This window comes from Phyllobates terribilis, unplaced genomic scaffold (assembly GCF_046119375.1).
Source record: "Phyllobates terribilis strain yellow unplaced genomic scaffold, ASM4611937v1 Scaffold_8__6_contigs__length_399053987, whole genome shotgun sequence".
Taxonomy (NCBI): domain Eukaryota; kingdom Metazoa; phylum Chordata; class Amphibia; order Anura; family Dendrobatidae; genus Phyllobates; species Phyllobates terribilis.
Genome location: NW_027362768.1, coordinates 139444015 through 139470240, shown reverse-complemented (window position 1 = coordinate 139470240; position 26226 = coordinate 139444015). Strand labels below are relative to the sequence as shown.

The 26226-nt window shown below is 43.4% G+C and overlaps 1 protein-coding gene across 8 annotated transcripts in view; it reads right to left on the bottom strand.

Annotated features, from left to right (window-relative positions):
- The window catches only part of ASTN1 (astrotactin 1), a 651398-nt gene that overhangs the window by 473508 nt on the left and 151664 nt on the right, over positions 1-26226 (bottom strand). The window lies entirely within an intron of this gene.

Sequence of the window (26226 nt, the reverse complement as noted above, 5' to 3'; positions counted from 1 at the left end):
AATAGAAACAAGTCCCCAATTCTGAATTTATCACCCACTCCTGGTTTTGGCTCCCACCCCTGAGAAAAAATACTGACCGAATATTGACCAAATACTGATAGTGGGGCCGTGGCCTAAATCTGCTAAAGGACAGTGGGAGGATGATTCTCAAGTTGTCTCTTGAGCAGCTTAGAGCTATCCTATGATTAAAAGACCTGATCTGAAAGCTGTCCTAAGGTTGTGGCTGTTGATTTTGCAAGATTTATAACAGCAGCTTGTAAGGAGCTAAGAAGTAGAGGTAAAGAGGTGAGCAGCTAATTGCTATATTGAAATCAATTGACTGAAGAGAGCTGTCTGATAGGACTCTGATCTGTGGCTGCAGTCTATGGGGTAATAGAACAGAAGTTTAAGAAAAAAGTGCATTGGATAATATTATTTTACCCATTATCTACCTCAGTTTCTAGATTTTGGGTAAGGTAGATAGGACGGGATATAGTGTTCCAGAATATGCAACATCAAAGTAATAAATTATATAGTGAACGAAATGTAAAAGTAAATGGATTCAATAGAAACAAGCAGGCCATTCTTTATTCAGTGCCGATGTAACCTTACAGGAGATAAGCCATATTAAAGTCTATTAATAATTGTCAATTGAGTAAAGGACTTCAAACCACAGGCTTTTGCAGAAAAATATGTTAGGGTCCTATCTATAAACAATTCTGCCTCTGTATCACAATATGAATGCACGGGACAAGATAAAATGAATGACTGCGCAGGCAGCTTTCAAAAAGGACATTGCCATACGTACAGTTTTAAGCACAGAGTGTGGTCCGGGAGCCGCTGTGTTCTACATACCCTTGAATTAAAGAGCACAGCGGCTGTCAGACAGCTCCGTACTCTCAGTGTGACCTGAAATGAAAGGATTCAGTTACCTGCCCCTATCTAATACTTAGCTCAAACTGTGCACTGTCTAAATAATCACTGTGGCAAATATAGCTATTATGACCAACGACGCCCAGAGAAGGTAGAAAACCAAAATCCACTTCATTATGTTAACAGCTCAAGAATAAATGCTTTTCGTCTACTTTACTAACTGCCTCCAATCATGACAAATGAGGCTTATTGGAATTTTACTTTTAAAAACACATAGAATGTTATGGGCCATTTAGCAAAATCCAAACATAATTCTCCTAGAGTGGATCCACTATAAATATATTTTATATTTCTTGTCGAATGTCCTCTTATATCAGCAATAGTCTCCATCAAATTCAAGCCTGAGGTTGTGGGTTTCTAGGGTATTTTGCAGTGTCCACTTTTACAAACTGGATTAAAGTGACCTTCAACCTCTGATATTGAATGTAATTACATATTTCTAATCTATAGTCATTATATCTAATGTCTTCTGTTCTGCCTGTGCCGCTAGTCACTACTTACAGACAAGCCATGAGGCTGGGTAGTCAAGAGATCCAAGGTCAAAAGCCAAGAGGTTACGACATAGACCAGAGGGATGAGACAAAGGCATAGTCAGGAAACAGTCCGAGGTTAGAATTTCAAGAAGGTAGTGGATCTCGACAAAAGGGCTAGGCCAATGGATAGTCCAAACAAATCGGGACCATAGTGGTAAGTCTTAATCACGTCTTTCCTGCTTTTTTATTGGTGTGACCTGCACTTTCATCATTGGTGTTGATTAGTGTTGAGCGAGCATGCTCGACACTGCTCGTTACTCGCCCGAGCATCACGCTACTCGGGATGTTCGGCGAGCACCGAGCATTTCCGGGTTACTCGGGCGGGAGCTCGGGTCTCCGCCCTGCACGTTTGGCACTCTTTACAGAGCCAATGAACATGCAGGGATTGCCAGCCAGTCACTGTAATGCCGCAGCCATGTTGTTTGTGGGCATTACAGTGATTGGCTGGCCGCACAGCGTCACCTCGAGTATTTAAAACCGGGCGCCGCCATCTTGGACACAGTCGCTCCGGATCAGCCAGTGTAGGGTCAGTGCTGCTGAGTTAGGGAGAGATATATAGTGCAAAATAGGTAGTGTAGGGTCTCTAAAGCCTGCCAAATCAAACAAACAGTCCTTCTCAGGACTAATATCCATCCAAGATATCAGGCAGGCAGGCTATATAGGAGACGCAGTGGTTATACGAGCAAACGCTGCATTACAGTCCTGTGTGCTCCTGTTGGTCAAATTGCTAGACTTATCGCCCTGGTCTCAGGGGCCAGGAAAAAAATTTTTTTTCATCTAAATCCTGTATTTTTTTTTTCCCTCAGTCAGACTGTCCAAATACGCGTCTTATTAACCTTTTGGTATCCCCCCCCCCCTAAAAAAAATAAAAAATTGAGTGTGTCTGTGACTGTTCAGACACCAATATATCTGTTGAAAAGAGTCTGGTGTAGGCCAGAAAAATAGAACTGTGGTTTTGCAGTTCCACTGGTCAAATCACTGTATTATCCTGTTTTTGGCATTTTTTGCCGTAAAAAAAACTGTAATAGTGTCTCCCTGACTGGTCAGACACCAATATATCTGTATAAAAGATTCTGGTGTACGCCACATAACTATAACTGTGGTTTTTCAGTTCCACGGGTCAAATCTCTGTATTATCCTGTTTTTGGCATTTTTTGCCATAAAAAAAACTGTAATAGTGTCTCCCTGACTGGTCGTACACCAATATATCTGTTTAAAAGAGTCTGGTGTATGCCACATAACTATAACTGTGGTTTTTCAGTTCCACGGGTCAAATTTCTGTATTATCCTGCTTTTGGCATTTTTTGCCGAAAAAAAACTGTAATAGTGTCTCCCTGACTGGTCAGACACCAATACATCTGTTTAAAAGAGTCTGGTGTAGGCCAGAAAAATAGAACTGTGGTTTTGCAGTTCCATGGGTCAAGTCTCTGTATTATCCTGCTTTTGGCATTTTTTGCCGTAAAAAAAAAACTGTAATAGTGTCTCCCTGACTGTTCAGACACAAATATATCTGTTTGAAAGATTCTGGTGTACGCCACATAACTATAACTGTTGTTTTGCAGTTCCCCGGGTCAAATCTCTGTATTATCCTGCTTTTGTCATTTTTTGCCGTAAAAAAAACTGTAATAGTGTCTCCCTGACTGGTCAGACACCAATACATCTGTTTAAAAGAGTCTCGGGTAGGCCAGAAAAATAGAACTGTGGTTTTGCAGTTCCACGGGTCAAGTCTTTGTATTATCCTGCTTTTGGCATTTTTTGCCATAAAAAAAACTGTAATAGTGTCTCCCTGACTGTTCAGACACAAATATATCTGTTTGAAAGATTCTGGTGTACGCCACATAACTATAACTATTGTTTTGCTGTTCCACGGGTCAAATCTCTGTATTATCCACTTTTGGGTCTTTTTTACATAAAAAAACAGTTTGAGTGTGTCACTGACTGTTCAGCCCCAAATATATCTATTTAAAAAAGTCTGGTAAACGCCAGTAAATTAGAACTGAGGTTTTGCAGTTCGACGGTTCAAATCTCTGTATTATCCAGCTTTTGGCCTGTTTTACGTAAAAAAAAACAGTAATAGTGTCTCCCTGTCTGTTCAGTCACAAATATATCTGTTTAAAAGATTCTGGTGTAGGCCAGACAAATAGAACTGTGGTTTTCCTCTTCCACGGTTCTAATCTCCTTTTTATTACCCTTTTTCAATTGATAGTGCGAGTGTAAGCTATTTTACTTCATTTACAATGGGCAAGGCGCGTGGCAAGGGATGTGGAACTGGACGTTCTGGTGATGGTGCGTGTAGAGGACGGGGCCGTGGCCAAGGTGAAAATGTGCCACAACCAACAGCCACATCTTCTCGCTCCCACTTCTTGACCGAATTATTAGGGAAGCACACTACAACACCAGTATTGCGAACTGATCAGTGTGAAGAGGTTATTAATTGGATAGCAGATAATACTTCCAGTTACCTGGGCACCACCACCTCCGGTCTGTCTTCCACACGGTCAAGATTTTGTAGCCGTGAGTCTCGACCGCATACTCCTCCTCACCCTGATGCTCTTTCCTCCCACCATGCCGAGTGTCGTCAGACAGCAACTGATCCCACACTTGGACACTCTGAAGAGCTGCTCACTGGTCCATTTCCAGATTTGTGCCCCTCTCCTGCTCCACTTGAAGTGGTGGAAGAGGAGATCCCATCCAGCGATGCCCAAATATTTGAACTGCCACGGCCACAGGAAGTCGACGCTGGCAATTTGTCACAAGAGGTGGACGATGACGAGACACAATTGCCACGAAGTGAGGAGGAGGATCGTGGTGCGCAAGTGGAAGAGGAGGAGGTGGTGGATGATCTAGTAACTGACCCAACGTGGCAGGAGGACACGCAGAGCGAGGACAGCAGCACACAGGGGGAGGGAGGCAGAGTACCCCAACAGGCAGGAAGAAGCAGTGTGGTGGCCGCACACAGAAGGCGGGCAACAGTTCCCCGTAACACCAACACTAGGGACGTTGCCAGTACAACCGGTAGGTCTTCCAGAGTCTGGAATTTTTTTAAAGACTCTGCTGATAACCCCAAAAAGGCCATTTGTACCACCTACCATACCAGCATCAGCAGGAGTGACAAAACTACCAGTCTGACCACCACCAGCATGATCAGGCACATGGCAGCAAAGCACCCGACTTTGTGGGGCGAACCCCAGGGTCCACGACCGGTGTCAGCGGGTGTCACCAATGCTTCTTCCGCTGTTGTGCGTGTGATAGAACCCCCTGTTGTGCGTACAAGGCAATCCCCTGTCCATACTGCATGCAAAGATGCCCCCTCCTCTCAGTCTTCACTTGTTATGGCAGTTTCTCAAGAAACAGCATCAACGTCCACGTCCCACCGCAGCGTTCAATTGTCCATATCCCAGAGCTTTGAACGATAGCGCAAATTCGCAGCTAACGCCCCACAGGCCACAGTCCTAAATTCGCACATTTCACGACTGCTTGCGTTGGAAATGCTGCCTTTTAGGCTGGTGGAGACGGAATCCTTCCGCAACCTTATTGCGGTGGCCGTCCCTCGGTACTCGGTTCCCAGCTGACACTATTTTGCCCAGTGTGCCATCCCCGCACTACACAAGCACGTGTCCCAAAACATCTGCCGTGCCCTCAACAACGCAGTTACTGTGAGAGTCCACCTGACAACGGACACGTGGACAAGTGCTTGTGGCCAGGGATGGTACATCTCCCTGATGGCACACTGGGTAAACATAGTGGAAGCCGGGACCCAGTCGGACCTTGGGACGGAACACATCCTCCCCACACAGAGGATTGCGGGCCCTATGTCAGTCAGAGTTGCCCCCACAGTGTACAGCTCCTGCGCATCATCCTCCTCCTCCTCCTCATGTTCAGCCTCCATCTCAGATATCACCACATCAGTTACAAGCTGGAAGCACTGCAGTACTGCCTCAGCCAAGCGACAACAGGCTGTGCTGAAACTCATAAGCTTAGGTGATAAACCTCACACTGCTTGTGAGTTTGTGGACAGCTGTGAAAGAGCAGGCAGATCTGTGGCTGAGACCGCTGAACCTACATCCAGGCATGGTCGTGTGTGACAATGGCCGTAACCTGAGGCGAGGCGAGATCTGAGGCGAGGCGAGATCACACACGTACCATGCCTGGCTCATGTGCTTAACTTCATGGTTCAGCGGTTTCTTAAATCGTACCCCGAGTTGCCAGATCTGCTTGTCAAAGTATGCCGCCTGTCATCTCATTTTCGCAAGTCGGCTACAGCTTCCGCCGCCCTTGCTGTGTTGCAGCAGCGTTTGCAGCTTCCGGCACACCGACTGGTGTGTGATGTCCCCTCACGTTGGAACTCTACCCTCCACATGTTGCAAAGGATTTGTGAGCAGAAGAGAGCAGCTGTGGAGTACCAGCTGCAACAAGGCCGTCGATATTCAGGTCAGACTCCACATATAAGACCTCAGGAGTGGACCTGGATGTCTGACATTTGTACCATCCTGACAAACTTTGAGGAGTCCACCAAGATGGTGAGTGGCGATGACGCCATCATTAGCTTCAGCATCCCACTTGTCTGTCTTTTGCAACGCTCTCTGCAGAGAATTAAAGAGGAGGCATTGCAGCCAGAGTATGATGAGATGGATCAAGAAGCCGTAATGGGCGATTACACACAGCCCAGCCTCATCTCATCCCAACGTGCATTGGGGGACAATGAGGGAGAGGAGGAGGAGGAGGAGGAGGAAGAACAGGAGTTGGTATCTAGCACTGTAGACGGTAGTACCTGTACAACTATCATACCTTTGGTTCAGCGTGGGTGGCCTGAGGACAGGGGGGAGGAGGAGGAGGAGGAGGAGAGCATGGTCAGTCGTCATCTTGGTGAGGACACGGAAGTCTTGCCCGTTACCAGTCTGGCACGCATGGCTAACTTTATGTTATGCCTTAACCGTGACCCTCGCGTTGTCAAAATGTTGTGTGGCAGTCATTACTGGTTGGTGACACTTTTAGACCCCTGCTACAAGGAGAACTTTCACTCTCTTATTCCTGAGGTGGAGAGGTCTACACAAATGGGGCAGTACCAGAAGGCCTTTGCTGCAGAACTGTTAAAAAAATTCCCATCTGAACACGCTAGCGGCAGAGGTCACAGTTCGTTGACCAGCCAAGGCGTACAGGCGAGAGAGACGCAACTCCAATCCAGCAGAGGCAAGGGAACACTGTCAACGTTCTGGGACAGTTTTCTGAGATCCGCCCAGCTTACAGGCCCTGAGGCGCGGGGTACTCTCACAAGGAGTGGAAAGTTTCAAAAGATGGTGAGGGAGTACCGTGCCGACCGTACCAGCATCCTCCGTGATTGATTCCTCTGTGCCTTTTAATTATTGGGTATCCAAGCTGGACACTTGAAATGAACTCGCTCTGTACGCCTTGGAGGTCCTGGCCTGCCCTGCCGCTAGCGTGTTATCGGAGCGTGTTTTTAGTGCCGCTGGGTTAATTATAACAGATAAGCGCACTCGCCTGTCTACTGACAATGCTCACAAGCTGACCCTTATCAAAATGAACAAGGGCTGGATTGGGCCAGACTTCTCATCACCACCAAATGACAGCAGAGTAACATAAAGTCAAATCCACTGTGTTATTTCGGGAGGTGTATTCCCATGCACCGCTTCACACCCACACATGGGTATACGCTTCCTCATTTCGGCTGTATTTTGCTCTTTTCCTTATCCTCAGTCTCCACCACCACTATACCACCAGGGTGACCTTGGTCTGTGTTGCCAGCATTGTAAGTTCCTCCATCCTAATTTTTGGCAGCTTTTGCTTGGAAGGCATAGGCAAAGACTATGGGAGACCCACTCCCCAATAATGGGAATAATGTTTTTAACATGCTGTACTGCATGGTTCTTGTTTGCCAGCATTGCAAGTTCCTCCGTCCTAATTTTTGGCAGCTTTTGCTTGGAAGGCATAGGCAAAGACTATGGGAGACCCACTCCCCAATAATGGGAATAATGTTTTTAAGATGCTGTACTGCATGGCTCTTCCAAGGGGCATTAAAACCATCTTGTTAAGATACGGCGACCTCCTCCACCACTTTTCCCAGGGGCTTTAAAATCATCTTGTTAAGATACTGCGATCTCCACCACTTTTTCAAGGGGCATTGATATTGTCTTTTTATTTCACTGCGACCTCCACGTCTCTTCCAAGGGGCATTAAAACCGTCTTGTTAAGCTACTGCGACCTCCACGTCTCTTCCAAGGGGCAATAAAACCATCTTGTTAAGCTACTGCGACCTCTACCACTTTTCCCAGGGGCATTAAAACCGTCTTGCTAAGCTACTGCGACCTCCACCACTTTTTCAAGGGGCATTGATATTGTCTTTTTATTCCACTGCAACCTCCACGTCTCTTCCAAGGGGCATTAAAACCATCTTGTAAAGCTACTGCAACCTCCACGTCTTTTCCAAGGGATATTAAAACCATCTTGTTAAGCTACTGCGACCTCCACCACTTTTCCCAGGGGCATTAAAACCGTCTTGCTAAGCTACTGCGACCTCCACCACTTTTTCAAGGGGCATTGATATTGTCTTTTTATTCCGCTGCGACCTCCACATCTCTTCCCAGGGGCATTAAAACCGTCTTGTTAAGCTACTGCAACCTCCACCACTTTTTCAAGGGGCATTGATATTGTCTTTTTATTCCACTGCGACCTCCACGTCTCTTTCAAGGGGCATTAAAACCGTCTTGTTAAACTACTGCGACCTCCACCACTTCTTCAAGGGGCATTAAAACCATTTTGTTAAGCTACTGCGACCTCTATCACTCTTCCAAGTGGCATTGATATTGTCTTTTTATTCCACTGCGACCTCCAACATTCTTCCAAGGGGCATTGATATTTTCTTTTTATTCCACTGTGACCTCCACCTCTCTTCCAAGGGGCATTTAAACCGTCTTTTTAAGCTACTGTGACCTCCACCACTCTTCCAAGGAGCATTAAAACCATCTTATTAAGCTACTGCGACCTCCACCATTCTTCCAAGGGGCATTAAAACCGTCTTGTTAAGCTACTGCAACCTCCACGTCTCCTCCAAGGGGCATTAAAACCGTCTTGTTAAGCTACTGCAACCTCCACGTCTCTTCGAAGGGGCATTAAAAGCGTCTTGTTAAGCTACTGCAACCTCCACCTTTCTTCCAAGGGACATTAAAACCGTCTTGTTAAGCTACTACGACCTCCACCACTTTTCCCAGGAGCATTGATATTGTCTTTTTATTCCACTGCGACCTCCACCATTCTTCCAAGGGGCATTAAAACCGTCTTGTTAAGCTACTGCTACCTCCACCACTTTTCCCAGGGGCATTGATATTGTCTTTTTATTCCACTGCAACCTCCACGTCTCTTCCAAGGGGCATTAAAACCGTCTTGTTGAGCTACTGCAACCTCCACGTCTCTTCCAAGGGGCATTAAAAACCGTCTTGTTATGCTACTGCAACCGCCACATCTCTTCCAAGGGGCATTAAAACCATCTTGTTAAGCTACTGCATCCTTCACGTCTCTTCCAAGGAGCATTAAAACCGTCTTGTTAAGCTACTGCGACCTCCACCACTTTCCCCAGGGGCACTAAAACCGTATTGTTAAGCTACTGCGACCTCCACCACTTTTCTCAGGGGCATTGATATTGTCTTTTTATTCCACTGCGACCTCCACATCTCTTCCAAGGGGCATTTAAACCGTCCTGTTAAGCTACTGCAACCTCCACCACTTTTCCCAGGGGCATTAAAACGGTCTTGTTAAGCTACTGCGACCTCCACCACTTTTCCAAGGGGCATTGATATTGTCTTTTTATTCCATTGCGACCTCTACCATTCTTCCAAGGGGCATTAAAACCATCTTGTTAAGCTACTGCGACCTCCACCACTTTTCCAAGGGGCATTGATATTGTCTTTTAATTCCACTGCGACCTTCATCATTCTTCCAACGGGCATTGCATTTCCTCCTAATTTTAGTCAGCTTTTGCTTTTCAATGCATAGGCGAACACTAAGGGAGACCCACTCCCCAATAATGAGTAGAAGGTTTTTAGTACGCTGTAATCCACGTCTGTTTCAAGGGGCATTGCAGTTCCTCATAATTTTTGGAAAGCCTTCCTTTCACTGCTTAGGCCAACAGTGCACAGGAGACCCAGTTGCTATAAATTGAAAAAACGGTTTAGTTAAGGCCCTCTGACCTCCATGTCACTTCCAAGGGGCATTGGAGTGCCTTGAAATTTTTGTTAGGCATTGCACTCACTGCATGCCCTTTAACTGTGTAGCCGAACCGCTCCTTTTGGTACAGAATCATATCCTACAAGACATGTGTGGTTGACTGGCCTGATATTGATGTGAATGGTCCCTGTTCCTCCTGCTCTTTCTCCTTTGCCACCAACTCATCCATCATTCATCACCTGAAGCTTTGCTTTAACTGGAGTCATAGAACTGGGATAGTAGCAGGAAAACATCCAGCAATCCTCGGAGGAGGTAGGATATGCACCAAAATGCTCACCACCTCAGGCCTAGCCGCTACTACATACATGAGCTTGCATTCCAAGAAAACAAAGCAGACGCTAACTTCTATCATCATCATCATGCTCCTCATCTTGGCACTCTCAACTCCCCTGATGGAGAAGCCAGGGCCCACCGGAGGAGTTTGGTTCTCTGGTGGGCTCGTGCAATGCTGCCCTAAAGCAGGCCAGGCTAAGAAAAATGTGGGGGGTAGTTTGAAGGAGAAATAGGGGCGGCTGGGGACCGTTTATGGACACCCGGCCGCGGGGCGGCTGGGAACCGAGTATGGACAGCCGGCCGCCCCCTGGCGGCTGGGGACTGAGCGTGGACACCCGGCCGCCGGGCGGCTGGGAACTGAGTATGGATACCTCGCTGCCGAAGCAGCCATGAGGTAGTGGCCAGCTTCGGCCTCCTCCAAACTAAAAGGCCCCATTTCAAGTGCAAGCTAGCAGTATGGTATTGCAGCCTGGGGGTGGGTGGGTGTTTGGTTGCACACTTACGCTTGCATTCCAAGAAAACAAAGCAGATGCTAACTTCTATCATTATCATCATGCTCCTCACCTTGGCACTCTCAACTTACCTGATGGAGAAGCCAGGGCCCACCGGAGGAGTCTAGTTCTCTGGTGGGCTCGTCCAATGCTGCCCTAAAGCAGGCCAGGCTAAGAAAAGTGTGGGGGAAGTTTGAAGGAGAAATAGGGGTGGCTGGGGACCGTTTATGGACACCCGGCCGCGAGGTGGCTGGGGACCGAGTATGGACACCCGGCCGACTCCTGGCAGCTGGGGACCGAGCGTGGACACCCGGCCGCCGGGCGGCTGGGGACTGAGTATGGATACCTCGCTGCCGGAGCAGCCATGAGGTAGTGGCCAGCTTCGGCCTCCTCCAAACAAAAAGGCCCCATTTCAAGTGCAAGCAAGCAGTATGGTATTGCAGCCTGGGGGTGGGTGGGTGGCAGGCTGCATACTTGCGCTTGCATTGCAAGGAATGGGGGAGGTACAATTGAACACTTCCCTGGGACAAGGACTTGCACGGGGATAGTTGCAAGTCTGCATCTTCTGATGCGGAAAGGATCACTTCTGATGGGCACACTTTTAGGCAGTGAACTAGGTGTCAGAGATGCTTCCAGGGGTCTTCCCCATGCTGTTGCCATGTCTTTTCAGCACTATATGCATGTGTCACACAGCACATTGCCAGATAAGATTGTAAAATGTTAAAATGACATTTCCCAGTGAATGCATTTGTCACGGTTGAAAGCAATACAAAAGTCCAAAAACGCATAAAAAATGCTACTTGTGAACATAGCCCAAGGTGTGGAGGAGTATTTTTGTTTTTGGTTCTTTATTTTACCTTATACACAAGTCTTTACCCTGGAAAGGATGTTCCTTAACATATTTCACAGGAAAACTGTTTCAGTTTCGTTTTTGAACGTTTTATTGTGAGCCCGTTAAAGTGGCTTAATACCTCTGACCATGTTGTTGACAGCAGTGACCTGGGGGTCAGAAATGCTTCCTGGGGCGATGACCATGCTGTCCCCATGTCTTTTGAGCACTGTCACTATCATTTTGAGCACTTTTTAGGCTTTCTACAGACTGCCGGGGGTGCCGCCGCAAAAATGCTCGGGTCTCCCATAGACTAACATTGGGCTCGTTGCTCGGGTCGAGCACCCGAGTATCACGGTGAGCTCGGCCCGAGCTTCGAGCACCCGAGCATTTTAGTGCTCGCTCAACACTAGTGTTGATCCATCCTACCCCAAAGGAAAGAATGCATTACATTTTCCTAGAAGGACAGGAAATTATCATTTGTTTTGACAAGAAGAAAAAAGTTTATTTTAGTGTTAAAACAAACCTGAAAGTGGAAGTACCAGGTCCCAGGATAGCCACTGAGATCAGAGCTGACTTCTTAAAGGGGGTCTGTCAGCACAAAATGACTAATCAAACCAAGCACAGGCGCTCGGTGCAGCAAGCCATCCAACTTAATTGTTTCCCATCAATCAGCCAGAGCTGTCAATCAAGAAAGAGGAGAGCAGAAGCAGATGGAAAACAAGTAGTTGGGGGAAAGTGTACCAAAATGCACAGTCACGCCAAGGGTGTGCCAAAAGCCTGTGCATGATTTAAATAGTCATTTTGGGCTGAAAGAGTCCATTTAATTTAAGTATATTAGTACATTTTCTTGATTTTCACTTAAAATACATTGTAACTTATTTTTGCAGCTGGAAAACCCCTGTGAGGGTATTTTGCAGTAAAAGCCCATTATTGTGCCAATACCTTGCCTACTTTGGTGTCACATGGTACTTTGATGGGCCACTGTTAAACTTGCAAAATTAAAACCAAGGATGTCTAAATTTCTAATAGTTAAAGCGGATGTCCATTACTTTCATAGTGGCTTAATGGGCTCAGCGTGCTAGGGATAAAAAAAAGATACTCACAAGAGATTAGCAAATCAGTTGACATGTTCATGTTCCAGTGGCCAAGTCGGTATTTGGTAGCTTCTGGATGGAAGCCCTGCCAACTGCCTTCATCCTGCCAGCATCCACAACTTTTCTTTTGAATAGACAGCCTGGCACAATGTCATTATTGCGTTGTGAGGCACATACGACATTGCATCAATCAAATGAGGAGCTGAGGATGCTGATAGGTAGGAGGTGGTTCACAAGGCTCCTGTCCAGCCGACACAGAATACTCAATTGGCCACTGGACCAGGACCTACAAATTTATTCACTCATCTCTTATAGTGGTGCACAACAGTGGCACAATTACAGTGGCACAATTCCAGCAGCTTAGTATGTATTTTTTACATATTTTACATGCCCCTTGTTCCATTATACCACTGTTGTAAATTAATGGATCACCCATTTAAAGGAGTTCTATGGTTTAGGAAACACATTTCCAAATACCAAATTAGAGACTTTTTGGCCAATTGAGAAGAGTACTTTTTCTATTAGCACAGCAAAAAAATACTAAAAATAAGTCTACTTGTGGAGGAATATGTAATACTTCCTTCCACCTGCGGGGGAGCTGTAGAGAATTTAAATGCTGCAAAATATCCCAATAAATAACTGCTAATTGCTGATGGTCCAATCAGTGGAATGATCAGTTTACGGTTAGATACCAATGTAATGCAGACTTTAAAAAGAATTGTGTGACACGTTAGAGTTTAGATTATTTTTGGGTTTCGCTGTGGAATACTCCGAGAGTATTCAAAACAAGTTCTTCTGACGTGTTTGTTGTCGCTCGCATCAAAACCATTATTTTTTTGAAAAACACGTTAAATAAGCGCCGGAATCGGCTGTTTACAAAGTTGTAACTGCTCTTCTGTCACAGGACTTTCCGACTCATTACGATTGTGTTGCCGCAAAGAGGTTAATCAGAAAAGCCGTAGAAATAAACCATCTCTGTCTATTTCCATCCTGCTTTCCCAATTTAGCTTGAGCTGACAGGCTAAGCCACACTGGAGCAGAAGAATGAGATGCAATATGCAGTAACCATGGTTACCCAAAAAGTAGTTAAGGAGACCTGCGTGGATCAGCAGAAATCCCAGCGAGACAACACTGCTGGTTCTGCCTCTTTTCCCTGAAAGCTGGGAGAAGCATGTTGGAAAATGTAATTATTTCCTTCCAATTTCATCCCGTGTCACCTAACGCTTTATTTACAGAATTAACCATTCCGGCATCTGCATCTTCACATCTGTTCCGTGCTCGTGCCAAAAAAATGTTCTCTTCCTGCTCTCATTATTAAATCACATGAAGGTGACACATTGTGGCGTTCTTGTCGGAAGACGCGGTTCATAGGACGACTTGAAGTCTTCTATTTTTAAGTGGTTGGCAATCCGGCTTACCATTATTTTACCGGTTCCGAGCTGGTAAATATTTACATGTTTTCTATAAATCCAGGTCAACGGTGCGATAATGAGCGAGTCAACACTTTCTGCCAGTTTGTCAACAACTTTGATGCATCCGCGTGAAAGCAGGAAGAAGACGAAAATCTTTTTATCGTAATGCTGACTGGTTTTGGAATATAAAATAACGGCTCGTCGTGAAGGCCACGCTTCTCATCTCACTGAACCGGCGCAGGATGCCAGGCCGGGCATGGTCAGCCTCCCTCCCTGTACATACACAAACTGCAAATGAGAATACAGGGGGATTATAGAACTGAAAACACATTGTAGTCCATAATAGGAAAATTTCTGGATTTTTTTTTTTACTCTTAAGACAATTTGCCAGGATTTACAAATTTACTGTAAACATAGACAAATGCATTTTCCGCGGAGTACATTTTCTACACCAGGTTCATTGAAGAAACCAGATACTATATTTAATGAAATGAGAAAGACTCGCGAGTCAATGTATTCAGGGTAAATGAAGCTCATAGAAACACATATTTTGGAAAAATAACTCATTCGCTATATAAGAATAAGTTTACTTTTTTATTTTTAATGCATTTTTTTTGCATTGTTTTGGCATATAAATTTAAAAAAGGAAGCAACTTTGCTTACAGACTAGCTAAAAATGATCCTACAATTTTGTACATACAGCACCTACGCTGATCTAGGGGTGTCCATGGTTACAAGCTTTAAACATTGTAGTTTGTATAGTCTGGTCAAAGGATACAGATTAGAAAACAAAACACCACTCCTGCGTTTCTTTTTATTATTTCAGTGCTGGAGTGGTGCTACTAATGTAAGATCCCTGACCTTAGTATTTTACTTATCAGTCACTGTCTTCAGCTCTTCCCAGTGCCACTCCAGTCCCAATCCAGCATCTTGTATCCACAACTTCTGACTGAGCGGAAGTCAGAGGTAACGGTCACAAGCTCTCAATGTAATTTTAGGAGAGCCTTGCTCTGGCTCTCATAGACTTGCATTGAATTGTGACTTCCGGATCATCCAGCAAACACTAAAACGATTCGGCAGGTCACAAACTGCACAAGACCAACCGGGGCAGCGTCGATAAGAGAAGAAGATGGTGGCTGGTAAGTACAAGACTAGGTGCAAGGAACTTAGATTATTGGCATCACTTCAGCGGTAAAATAAAAAAAATACTGGAGTGGTGCTTTAAAGAATCTCCTTAATTTCAATTCAGGCAGATTCATTTGAATTTGGCTGGCAGGTCAGATTATGTCCGAATAAATTAGCTCTGAATAGAAAACTGCACCAATTGCCATAAAGGAGAGAAGGGGTTAAAAAAAAATAAAAGCAACCTGATACTTGCCTTTTTTAACCTGTTCTTACATGGCCTATCTCATTTGATCTTCTGGTGCCTCTACCACCTCTGCCATTGCAGCTCATGATGTGCATCTCCACCTAACATGGTCACGTGAAGCCAATAACAGTGCTCTGATTGACCTCAATACCTGAATGGAGTGATGGCAGAATATAAGACCAGGAAGATGCAGTGACAGGAATGGTGGAGGCGGTGTAATAACAAGTTACACATGATGAGCATAAAGTTTTATTTGTATTATAACCACTTTTCATTCCTAAAAAGAATCCAGCAAAATGGCAGCCAACTGATTCTCATTTTGCTGGATTCCTATGAATCTAGTCCTAAAACATCTTTTCGGAAAATTTGTAACAAATTTAGTTATAAATTGATTTTCTCATCTCTAATCAAGTTACATGCAGCGTTTGTTGTCTGAAGAGATACAGACAGGTCTGCATAGAAGCGGATTCAAAAAGGCTAAAATAAGATTTGGTGGAGAACTGAAGTCTCTTTGATTTTTTTCCAAATGCCGCCTTCATCTTGTGTTTCGGCAAAATTGCAGCTCATCCATATTGCGCTGATACAGTACAAGGATAACACTGATAACTCACCTGATAATAGCAAAATGGTAGAACATCATCTTCCATTTTGTTAGTGCTTGGGATCTCACACGATGGTATACCCTACCGTCAATAATTATTCTATGGAAATCCTTCAGGTAAGACTACACCAAATGTGGTAACCCCATTGCATACCTACCAACTTTTTCCAAACATCAAGGAGGTTTCCAGAAAATGAGAAGACCTCCAGAGTTTTCAAGATTTCACAAATCCAACGGGTGCTACAGAAGCTTAGTTCCAGTGCTTCCAAAAGTTTTTTTTTAAGATTTTGGATAATGACAAGATACTCCTTAATTGGATGGAGCCCTGATGTCCAAATGCACATTCAGGTGAAATAGAAAGGCCTGCAGTGGGCATTAAAGAATTGTCAAATGTGGTTTGAACAAGACAACAAGGCTATAGAGAAAATGTCCTCAGTCTCCTCCGAAGTGGCCAACCTTGGACGTTGACAAGTATTGTCCTATGATTCTTATCAGTCCAGCCTTATTTTTAATCTAAGCAAAATAAATCCTTGCTTTCCTCAAGAATTTACTAGAATAGCAGACTATGTAATCTGGGTTCAGATGTTTATAGACCCCAAAAACATTTGTTTGCATGGGAGTTTTTGCAAAATGGGTCTAACTTGATCTGACTTTCATTTTTTCCTAGAAGGGCAGGTGCCAACGGTCGTAGAGTCTATCATCCAAGATATTGGGGCAATTATGCGAATCACACTCCGATCAGAGTTTGATCAGAGTATGATCACAGTGGGATTCAATTGTTTCAGATGCGGAGAAGATGGGAAAAAATGTCTCCATATGCTCTATTTTGTCAGTCCGTGGAAATCGGATTGCACTTAAATGTAATCCGAGTGTAGTCCAATGTTTTCCTCAGACTCGTGGACTTGCATCTCCGAATGCGATCCGAATATCACCAGGAGGGGATGCAATGGTTGCAGTTGCATGTTGACTCTTGGGACCAAAACGTTTCGCTGCAGTATAAGAAGGAATCACTTCTAGGTCATGTTACAACAGGGAGATTGAGGCGACTGTCACAGATTTTGCATCAGGGTCCAGGAGCTTTGAGTTTTGACAATTACCAGGTCTATTTCTAGCCATTAATAATTTGCATGAAAAAAAGCTTTCTTCCTACACAGAAACCTGTGAAAAACCATCATTTATTTTTTTTTTCTTCACAAATCATATTGGTTTTCTAGATGCAAATTCATTTCAACAACCTTTCTTAAGACATGAATGTCCCCAATTCTGAAAAATTTCACAGCAACTAGCTCAGTCACTTGATGTAGCAAATTTGATCAACTTAATTTGCAAAATTCAATTTACCTAGCTCACCCTAGCGAGACTGAGCGACTAGATGTGAATTTGCCACAATGGAATCAAACGTGCTTTATTTATTAGATGTTTGATGGATTTTCTACCCGAGCGCTTAGTTGTCTATTTAAAGGTATAGTAGAAACTCATGACACCGGGCTCGGAAACTTCATTTGTAAGAAGAAGAAGAAGAGTCTAAGCGGATTAGCATAAAAGTCAATACTTGGCTGTAAGATGGAGGTTCACCTCTGAGGATTCCACTGGCCGGGAATATACTGTATGTGAGTTGTTCACTCTACATGTGTAATCTAATAATTGGCTTGTAAGGGGTTAATAATAAAAATTTCCTGACATTTCTCTAGAAATCTATTACAGAATGTATGCATTTGCTGTGATTGTTAAATAGGTCACATTTCATTTTTTTTAATGGAATTGCTAACATATAAAAACATACAATTCCTTTAAAAATTGTTTAGTTGTGTCCCATGGTTATGTCCTGGCAGTGGTGTAAAATAGGTAGGATAAAAGCATAGATTGCACATCCTAACACAGTAATAATGCCGCTGAGTAGCTCTACTACATTTCTGCCATTGGGATATTGGAGTGCTGCCTATTTTACTTGGATATATATCTATTCATCCATCCATCATCTATCTCATATTTATATGTAGGAGCAAATGAGGTTGCACTCCAAACATAGCAAAAAATATGAAAAAAATGTATTCCATGCCAAAGGTACACAACATTTAAGCTCAAGGTGTAAGCTTCTCTCAAGTGGCTCAACTTGAGCCGAAACATTGTGTACCTTTAGCATGGAATAGATTTTTTTCATGCTTTTTCCTATGTTTGGAGTGCAACCCTTTTTTCTCCTATATACTATTATTATTCATTTGCCAGTCGATTTGGAGGACTGCACCCACATTTTGCAAGACTGGGCAACTCCACTTTCTTTTTCCCTATCTGTCCCTATCTGTCTATCTCACATCTATCTATCTATCAAACTATATAAAGGAAAAAAAGGAAGAAAACAAAGTCACATCATATGTGTTATGCTCGTGTTCAGACTATTTCAAACCAGCGAGGATCGTAGTCCCACTGTGCCACGGACCGAGGAGTGCCTGGAGGGGTGTGACTAAGTGCCACTCCCAGACTGACCTCAGATGCACGGCAACTGACGGTGCCGCGATCCAAGGAGAGACCAAGAGGGGCGGAACCAGGTGCTACACCAAGGGCAGACCTCAGACACACGGCTGCTAATGCTCAATGAGGTGCGCAGGTTCGGCTGGTATACAGTTTAGCACTGGCAGGTGCGGACAGTACCAGTTGGTATACAAACATGGGTAGGATCCAGTTCATGCTGAACAGACAGTCAGGGAACCGCAGACGCGGAGAGGCAGGGAACCATCAGGATAACACAGGACCATGCAAGGATTGGTACGAACAAGACAGACTGGAACAAGTTCACACAGGGTACTTACAATGAAGTAGCAAGTGTACTCACTAAACACTTTTGTTGCACAGCAACAGCAGATTAGAGATAGGTACAGGTTTAGACACTGCAGGTTTCAGACATAAGAGATGAAGGGAAAGATCCAGATACATATACAAAACAGGTTCAGAGATAGGTGTCAATACAGACAAGAACTGACAAAGGTACAAACAGCTTCAGGGTTCCGGCCTGGGCACTCAAACCCCAGGGGGGCAGAAACAGAACCTGACTACTCAGTAGTTGCACACACACTGAAAGAGAGTGATGCTCAGCCACCTTCCCACAAGGGAAGGTGCCCTAAGTACCAAGTGCCTCCCAGCAATAGGCTGGGGACACATTAGGAATGTGCACACTGTGTCTTTAAGAATCAGGAATTGCAGGCGCTGCCACTCTAAGCATGCAGACAGGAAACATGTACAGCAAGCAAAGGACCAGAAGCTCACTGCACACAGGAAGCAGAGGACAAGGAGCTCACTGCACATCCTGGAGTGGTGAGTATGTTTGTGTCCCTGCATGGCGGAGATGGAAAGCCTTGCAGGGACGCAGGCAGTGGTGTTACAAGCTGTATGTGAGAGTGTGAAATGTGATAACAGCAGGAGAGCACTAGGACCCTGTGACTTTTGCCTGGCTGAGCTTAGAGGAGGGGCAGTGCAAGAAACTCTGTGTGTTCTAAGAGTGTCTGAGGTGTGAGAGGCCAGACAGGAAGTCTGTGCGAACGGAACTGCAAGAAGACGCTGTCTTTACACACTTCCCTGTGGAGTTTTTTTACCCCTTTCTCTGTTTAAGAACAAGTGCTGAGCTGGGGAAGCTGTGTGGCTCTGTGGAGTTTTGTGGAAGTCCATGCTGAGTGGATTAGAGACTTTGTGCTGAAGGAGTCATGTGTCGAGTGATAAAGGAAGGGACTGAGGAATCCATTTCTGTGACGGAGCACATGGTTGGTGTACTGGATAAGGGTGAGAGACTTCGGGAGGAAAGAAGGTTTCTGGTGCCATTTCTACTGAGAGGATATTGACAAGCCTTTGTGAAGAGATCTTCCCAGACCTTAATCTGAGGCTACAGGACTAAAGTCCCCCGGCGTGTGGGCTCGGCATTGGCCGACAAGACAAGGAATTTTTGCTGTTTTTGTGAACTCTGTTTTTGTTTTGGCGCCAAAGTTTTCCGGGACTAGCTGCAGCCACCGTGATTCACGGGCCTGTGATAGACTGCATCTGAGGTTAACGGTACCATAACTTTAAGATATACGGGTATCCTGATAATAAGGGTATAAGAGCAAGTGATATAGTTTCATGCATTATTATTGTTAATAGTGATAGGATTGTATTCAGTGTGCCATCTCAGGGGGTCCCCCATATACCGCCCTCACTAGACTGACTTTGTGTTTAGGTAAAATTGTTCCAGATAACTAGAATAATTCACATAAGCTGGAAACCTTGAGATTGGCACATTGATTTCAGCTTTTGCTGATTGCGTGTATTTAGTAGAGACAGTGTCCCAGGCAGAACCTGAGACTGATTCATTCAATACTGAATTTTAGTCTAATCCCTGTTTTAGTAAAGAAAGTGTTATTTATTTCTGTCTCTGTCTCAGTTTGTGACTCACTGGATCTCTCTCGGACCCCCGGTCATTACACTGTACATCAAAAGAGGTGAATTGGGGTGCAGAGCTTCCCAGCAATAGACCAACCTGAATAGTAAACACAAAAAATGGAAGCAGCACTCCAAAAATAGTGCCAATTATAGGAGTTTAATGGCCCATACGGTGACGTATTGGTTCATAGTGTAAACTTGAGAAAGGTTCACACTATGAACCAAAATGTCACCACATGGACAACTAATTCCTATAAGGTGCAATATTTTTGGAGTGTTGCTTCAATTTTTTTTTTATCTGTCTGTGTATGTCTTTCTGTGTCTATCTGTCTCTCTTTTTTAGATAGCAAAAATAATGGATGACTTATTTATAGATTAAACTATCTTCTTGGAGTCATCAGTACGTGAACATAGATCAGCCATCTGCATAGCTTTGGAAACAATTCTCTTCAAGAGAGAACATAAGGAGTCTCCAAGTGCGAGACACTTAGCTGAATGTCAGCACAGTCTAAAGACATGTGAATTTTGACTACATAGCATGTGTCAAGGAAAAGCGTAAAAAAGTGACAGCGAAAAATGCCTCAAGCACAAGATGTGCTGGATATACAAAAAAAATCCCAAATGTTGGCTCTGGTATTACGGCATCATCTAGACTGTGTTGGACAGCTTCCCACATTTCCCTTTGTGGTTTGCAAACCTGTTGCGTTACTAAATCGTTCTGATAGCTTTATTTTTATCTTTGTTTAAGCCTATTATAATAGATTTTGATGATTATTAGACGGTACGGATCATTAACTTGTCAACCAGACAGATCGGTTTCGTTTTGGTGCCTGCGATTGTTTGACCCCACAGTTCCGGAAACTATTTATATATGTGATAAGAGACTATTATAGAATATTCGTCCTTGTTCAGCATTGTTAGGGACTAAGAGTGAATTTAGAGAAACATAGCATCATAAAAGTTGCAATGAATTCTTAATATATAGCTCGCCAGGTTCCTCATCCTCGTTCCATCTCCCAAATGTTTAAATAATAATGCAAAGATGTCTTGTTTTTTATTACTGCAAACCTTACTGGGGAGATATAAATTTATTCTCATCGCCTGTTTCACATCTGAGCGCCAGAGTTGTATACAAGAGAAATTATATTATTTTGCATGTGGAAAAATGTAATATTTTACTCTTTGTAAGAGTGTTTACATCCTCCTCAACCCCTGCTATCCTCCCCAAAATAAATAGTTTAAAGTGGTTGTGCAATCTTAGACATTTAAGGCAAAACTATAAGACCCATAAATGTCTGATAGATATGACTTCCACTGTTGAGACCTGCATTGAATCTAGAAAGGGGCCTCATCTTGTCAGAGTTTGATCAGAGTGTGATCCGATTTTCTCCACCTTCTCTATAAAGTCAGTCCATAAAATCGGATCACACTAGGATGTTTATTGCATTTTTTGCTGCTGCATCACACTGTTGACTCATGTGCAGTCTGTGATCTATTAGTATACCTAAGTCTTTTTCACACGGGCTGTTGCTTAGTTCTATTCCTCCCATTCTGTAGATGTCATTTTCGTTTTTCTTGCCCAGATATAGAATCTTGCATTTGCTCCTGTTAAATACCATTCTATTAGTCTCTGCCCATTGTTCAAGCTTATCTAGATGTTTCTGAATCCTTTCTCTGTTTTCTCTAATGTCAGCTATCCCTCCTAGCTTTGCAAATTTGCAAACGATGCAAATCGTGAATGCTGCAATTTTTTTCCTTAGACCGGCTCGGTCCACGGAAAAAAATTGGACATGTGCACAGCCCAACAGAATAACATGGGGACAAGTCCTATCTGTTAAAGTGATGGATAACACTCATCCGATTTATGTGGTCATCTGCACGAGCCCTTAGACAGAAGAACCGTTCTATTTTCATTTTAACATCAAGAACTCTGAGATCTTTATTCCTGCTATATACCATATGTTTTCGTTTTTTGTGTGCCATTTTGCCATACATATAAGTAAGTATATCGGTATATCATTTTTTTTTCTTACTTTTCCTATGGAATATATGCAGAAAAAAAAACTGCAATTGTGCCAGCTTTTACTTACAGATCGCCATAAATAAAGTGCTTAATGTATTGTATAGGACTGTATGGTTATAGGTATACCAAATAGATCTATTGTACTTACTGTTTAGGGATAAAAAAAATTATATGCAAGATTAAAATGTGTTTATTTTTATTATTTTTGTACTATTATTTTTTTAGTAACTTAAAAAAAATAAAACTTTTGATTTTTCTGGCTTTTTTTTTTGTTTACTCATAATATACAGGCATATCAAAATGTATATTTTCTTAAAAGTACCTTCTGCCTGTAAAGAAGAACACTATTTAGGTTTCTAAACTGAGAAAAATGACCTCATAGATAATAATGTGGCTGGCTTATTCACACGTCCCATTTTTAAATATAGGAGAAAAGCAGTTTGATTTTTTTTTGGATCACACTTTGATCAGAGTTTGGTCTTAGTGTCATTAGTTTTTCTCGTATGCGGAGAAAACTAAAACTAAAAATATCTCTCCATCTTCTCCATTCTGACAGTCCGTGAAAATCGGAATGCATTCGGAAGTCATACGAGTGAAGTCCGACTATTTTCACTGACCCATAGACTTGTATTTTCGATTTTGATCTGACCCTGGGATCAAAAATGGACATGTTTCTGTGATTTTCCGCAGACAAACAGCATGGCAAAAAATCATGGACATGTGAATAGCCCCAAAGAGTAGCACATGTACGAGTGAAAACCACGGATACCACTTGTATGCAAAAATCGGACATGTGAATAAGCACTTAGAGTTTCTGCCTCCTATACAGAAGGTTGAGACTCTAATATCCAGTATAGACAAATTATAAGAAGAGGCTGAAAACAAATAAATGGTAGATAACACAGTAGTGTCCTTTCCGAGAAAGGTTACACAAGACTTAAAGAAGCCCTCCTCCTCCCATCAAAGTTTTTATCCTCTTAATATATTGCCATCATCATATTATATAGCACTATGTACTTACAATTGCTCATTTTGCCTTTCTACCCAGTTAAATCTTTTCTTTCCATTAGGTCTATGTCATCACGTGAATAAAAACTGAGTAGCTGAATCCTTCTAAGCTCTACGTAGAAATAGGAGGTCAATTTTCCCTGCATCAATCATTTCCCTCTTCAACACCTAATCCAGCTGCTCCCTCCTCCCCCCTACCATTGACTTTTGCAGTGACTCATGACTCATACAGGGAAAAGAGACTTCCTGTTTCTACATAAAGCTTAGAAGGATTCAATTCAGTTGTTAATCACATGATGTCATGGACCTAATGGAAAAGAGAAGAATTAACTGGGTAGAAAGGCAAAATGAGCAATTGTAAGTACACAGTGCTGTATATTATGATGATTGCAATATGGTAAGAGGATGGAAATTTTGATGGGAGGAGTGCTACTTTAAAAACACAGAGGAAACCAGTGTGCCCCAGGCATTTTCTTGAACCTATCAGGTGCATATGTTAGCTTTGGGGCTCGCTCTCACCCGCGTAAAATACAAAGGAGTGCAATGCAAGAAAATCTCACATTGCACTCTGATCAGTGTTATTCGATGAGGCAGAGCAGATCTGCGATTTTTTTCTCATACTGATTCGGAATGAGAAAAAAAAACGCAGCATGCTGCAATTGCCAGTGTATCGCGAGCGGCGCGCACCCATTCAAGTCAATGAGTGCGTGCAAAACATTGGACTGCACTCAGATGCCATCGGAAGTAACCAATTAAACTTTTTATTTCTCTATCAATGGTGGGAAATTGTATTAACTATGGCAATAGTGAATATTGCAAAGCAGAGTAATTTCAGCATGAAATATACAATATATATATAGCCTAATAGCGCCTCCAATACCTACAAATATACAATATAGATAGAGTGAACCTGAGGATTCCTTGTATAACTATTACAACAGTCTCCTATGAAATATTCTTATAACTTTCTAACAGGGGTAATGGTCCCAGTACTCTGAGTCACTGTACTGTTTCTTCCTCTAACACAGGCCCTAGCAGGGGTCTCCGTTTTTTTCCGCTAGGCCACAAGTCCTTCAGACAAAGTCTAACAAGGCTTGTTGGGCCTCCTTTGCAGTAACCTGCCCCCGTCCTGTCTGTTGTACTATCAGAGGCCAAACCCTGTACTGTACATCAATGCTGGAAGCAAAGTTCCGGCTCACTCGCGCCTCTCGTTCACCACTGCAGGCGTCCACCCCCAAGCGGAGTTCCCTCAATGAACTTCGGTGCTTAACCAATGATTGATGTCTCTTGTACCCAGGGAAATGAGGGCTGGGAGTCGGCTCTTGACTGGCATCATCTGGGCTCCAGGTCTAGACCGGCACAGGTCTGGTCTTCCGGCCTTGACCTGCGTAGTCTGGGTTCCAGAACTTGCCTGGCGCAGGTCTGGTCTTTGGGCCTTGACCAGCGTCATCTGGATTTCCGTAACTTGCCTGGTGCCGTCTGGTTCTGCTTCCATATGCACCACAGCCCGCTGGCACAACCTTCCTGTCACGGTATGGCACACCAGTCTCCGCATCTACTCCCACTTCCTGACCGTCCCTCTTATCGACACCAAATCAGCTCCTGTTTTGGCACACTGGCCTCTTATATCAGGGGAACTGCATCATCAAGGCCACCTGACCCAGTGCTCCATCTTAATTCATCCCTTCCTGAAACTCTCCCTCTTTCGGTCAGTTCCGCAAAGTCCAATTTGGACAGTAGATGGCAGTCCTCATGCACAAATGCCACACAGCACTGGGATTCTCATCCTTTATGTTACACGGTCTTACATACACAGATGCCGACTTACATCTAATATGCATGGGCATGTTAAGAACCTGGAATAGCTCTTTCAGTTAGCTTCCAATATCAGACCTGAAAAAAAAAAGAGAATTTCCATCGAGACATGTAACAGTCTATCCGCTAACATTTCAAGTGATCCAAACAAGATTTGCTAATGTCTATTTTCCATCAGCGCTGTACCTAACCTTTACAGTTTGCCACTGTCTCCATCTCCTAGTCCATCATGTTGACGCTAGGGTTCATGTTTTTCATTAGGCTATAACATCTGAGTGCACACACCGCCTTCCTGTGCATCTGTTACTCTCCTTATCCGCTAAAACCATGGCTTAACTGAAGATGATTTAATAAAAGTAACATTTAATTCCATTGACAGAGTCAGCTTGGTTCCAAGTTTCCTCGCCATCTCTCATCTGCTTTGATAAACAGGTTCCATATTATGTTCTTGAATTAAAAAAAAAAAACAGAAAATACTTAAAATGCCATTAAAGTATGAAGTTAAGTTGCATGATGAAGCTCCAAAAGCAGAGTGACCTCTAATAAGGACAGCCAGTGCTTACATTAACCTTTGGCTGTTATATTCAGTGCAATAGGTCAGATTTTGAGTGCATCTGTGGAATTAAATAAAGGCTTGTTCTTGACCGCGTTTATGTTATATAAACTCACTTTAAATTCATATTACGCCTTTCATAACAATTTGGAAGCTGTAGAAAAAATACCAAAGCCCTTAGTAGAAAAAAGAGACTATATCGAGCTCAACCTCACTTTTCTCGGTATGTGAATTGATGTATGGATATACCTTATATACCTCGTTGCCCAAAGCCAGAGTAAAAACATAATCTTGCAGCTATCGGATCCTGCAAGTTAAAACTGCTTACGGTACAGCTACCATAAACTGTCTCAATTCTCAGGTATTTTAATTTGCCATTCATTTTTATTAGTATTCTGCCAGCACTATAGGTGTTGGAACATCTCCTTTCCCTTACTTCCCACCATTGTCTAGTGACTTGTCTACCCCAAACCTCTCTTTTATGCCAGTGTTATTATTATTTATTATGCTTTGCTTATATAGCACAATCATATTCTGCAGCAATTTACAGACATTATCATTGCTGTCCCCATTGGGGCTCACAGTCAAAATTCCCTGTCAGGATGTCTTTGGAGTGCGGGAGGAAACTGGAGAACCCAGAGAAAGTCCACACTGGGAGAACATACAAA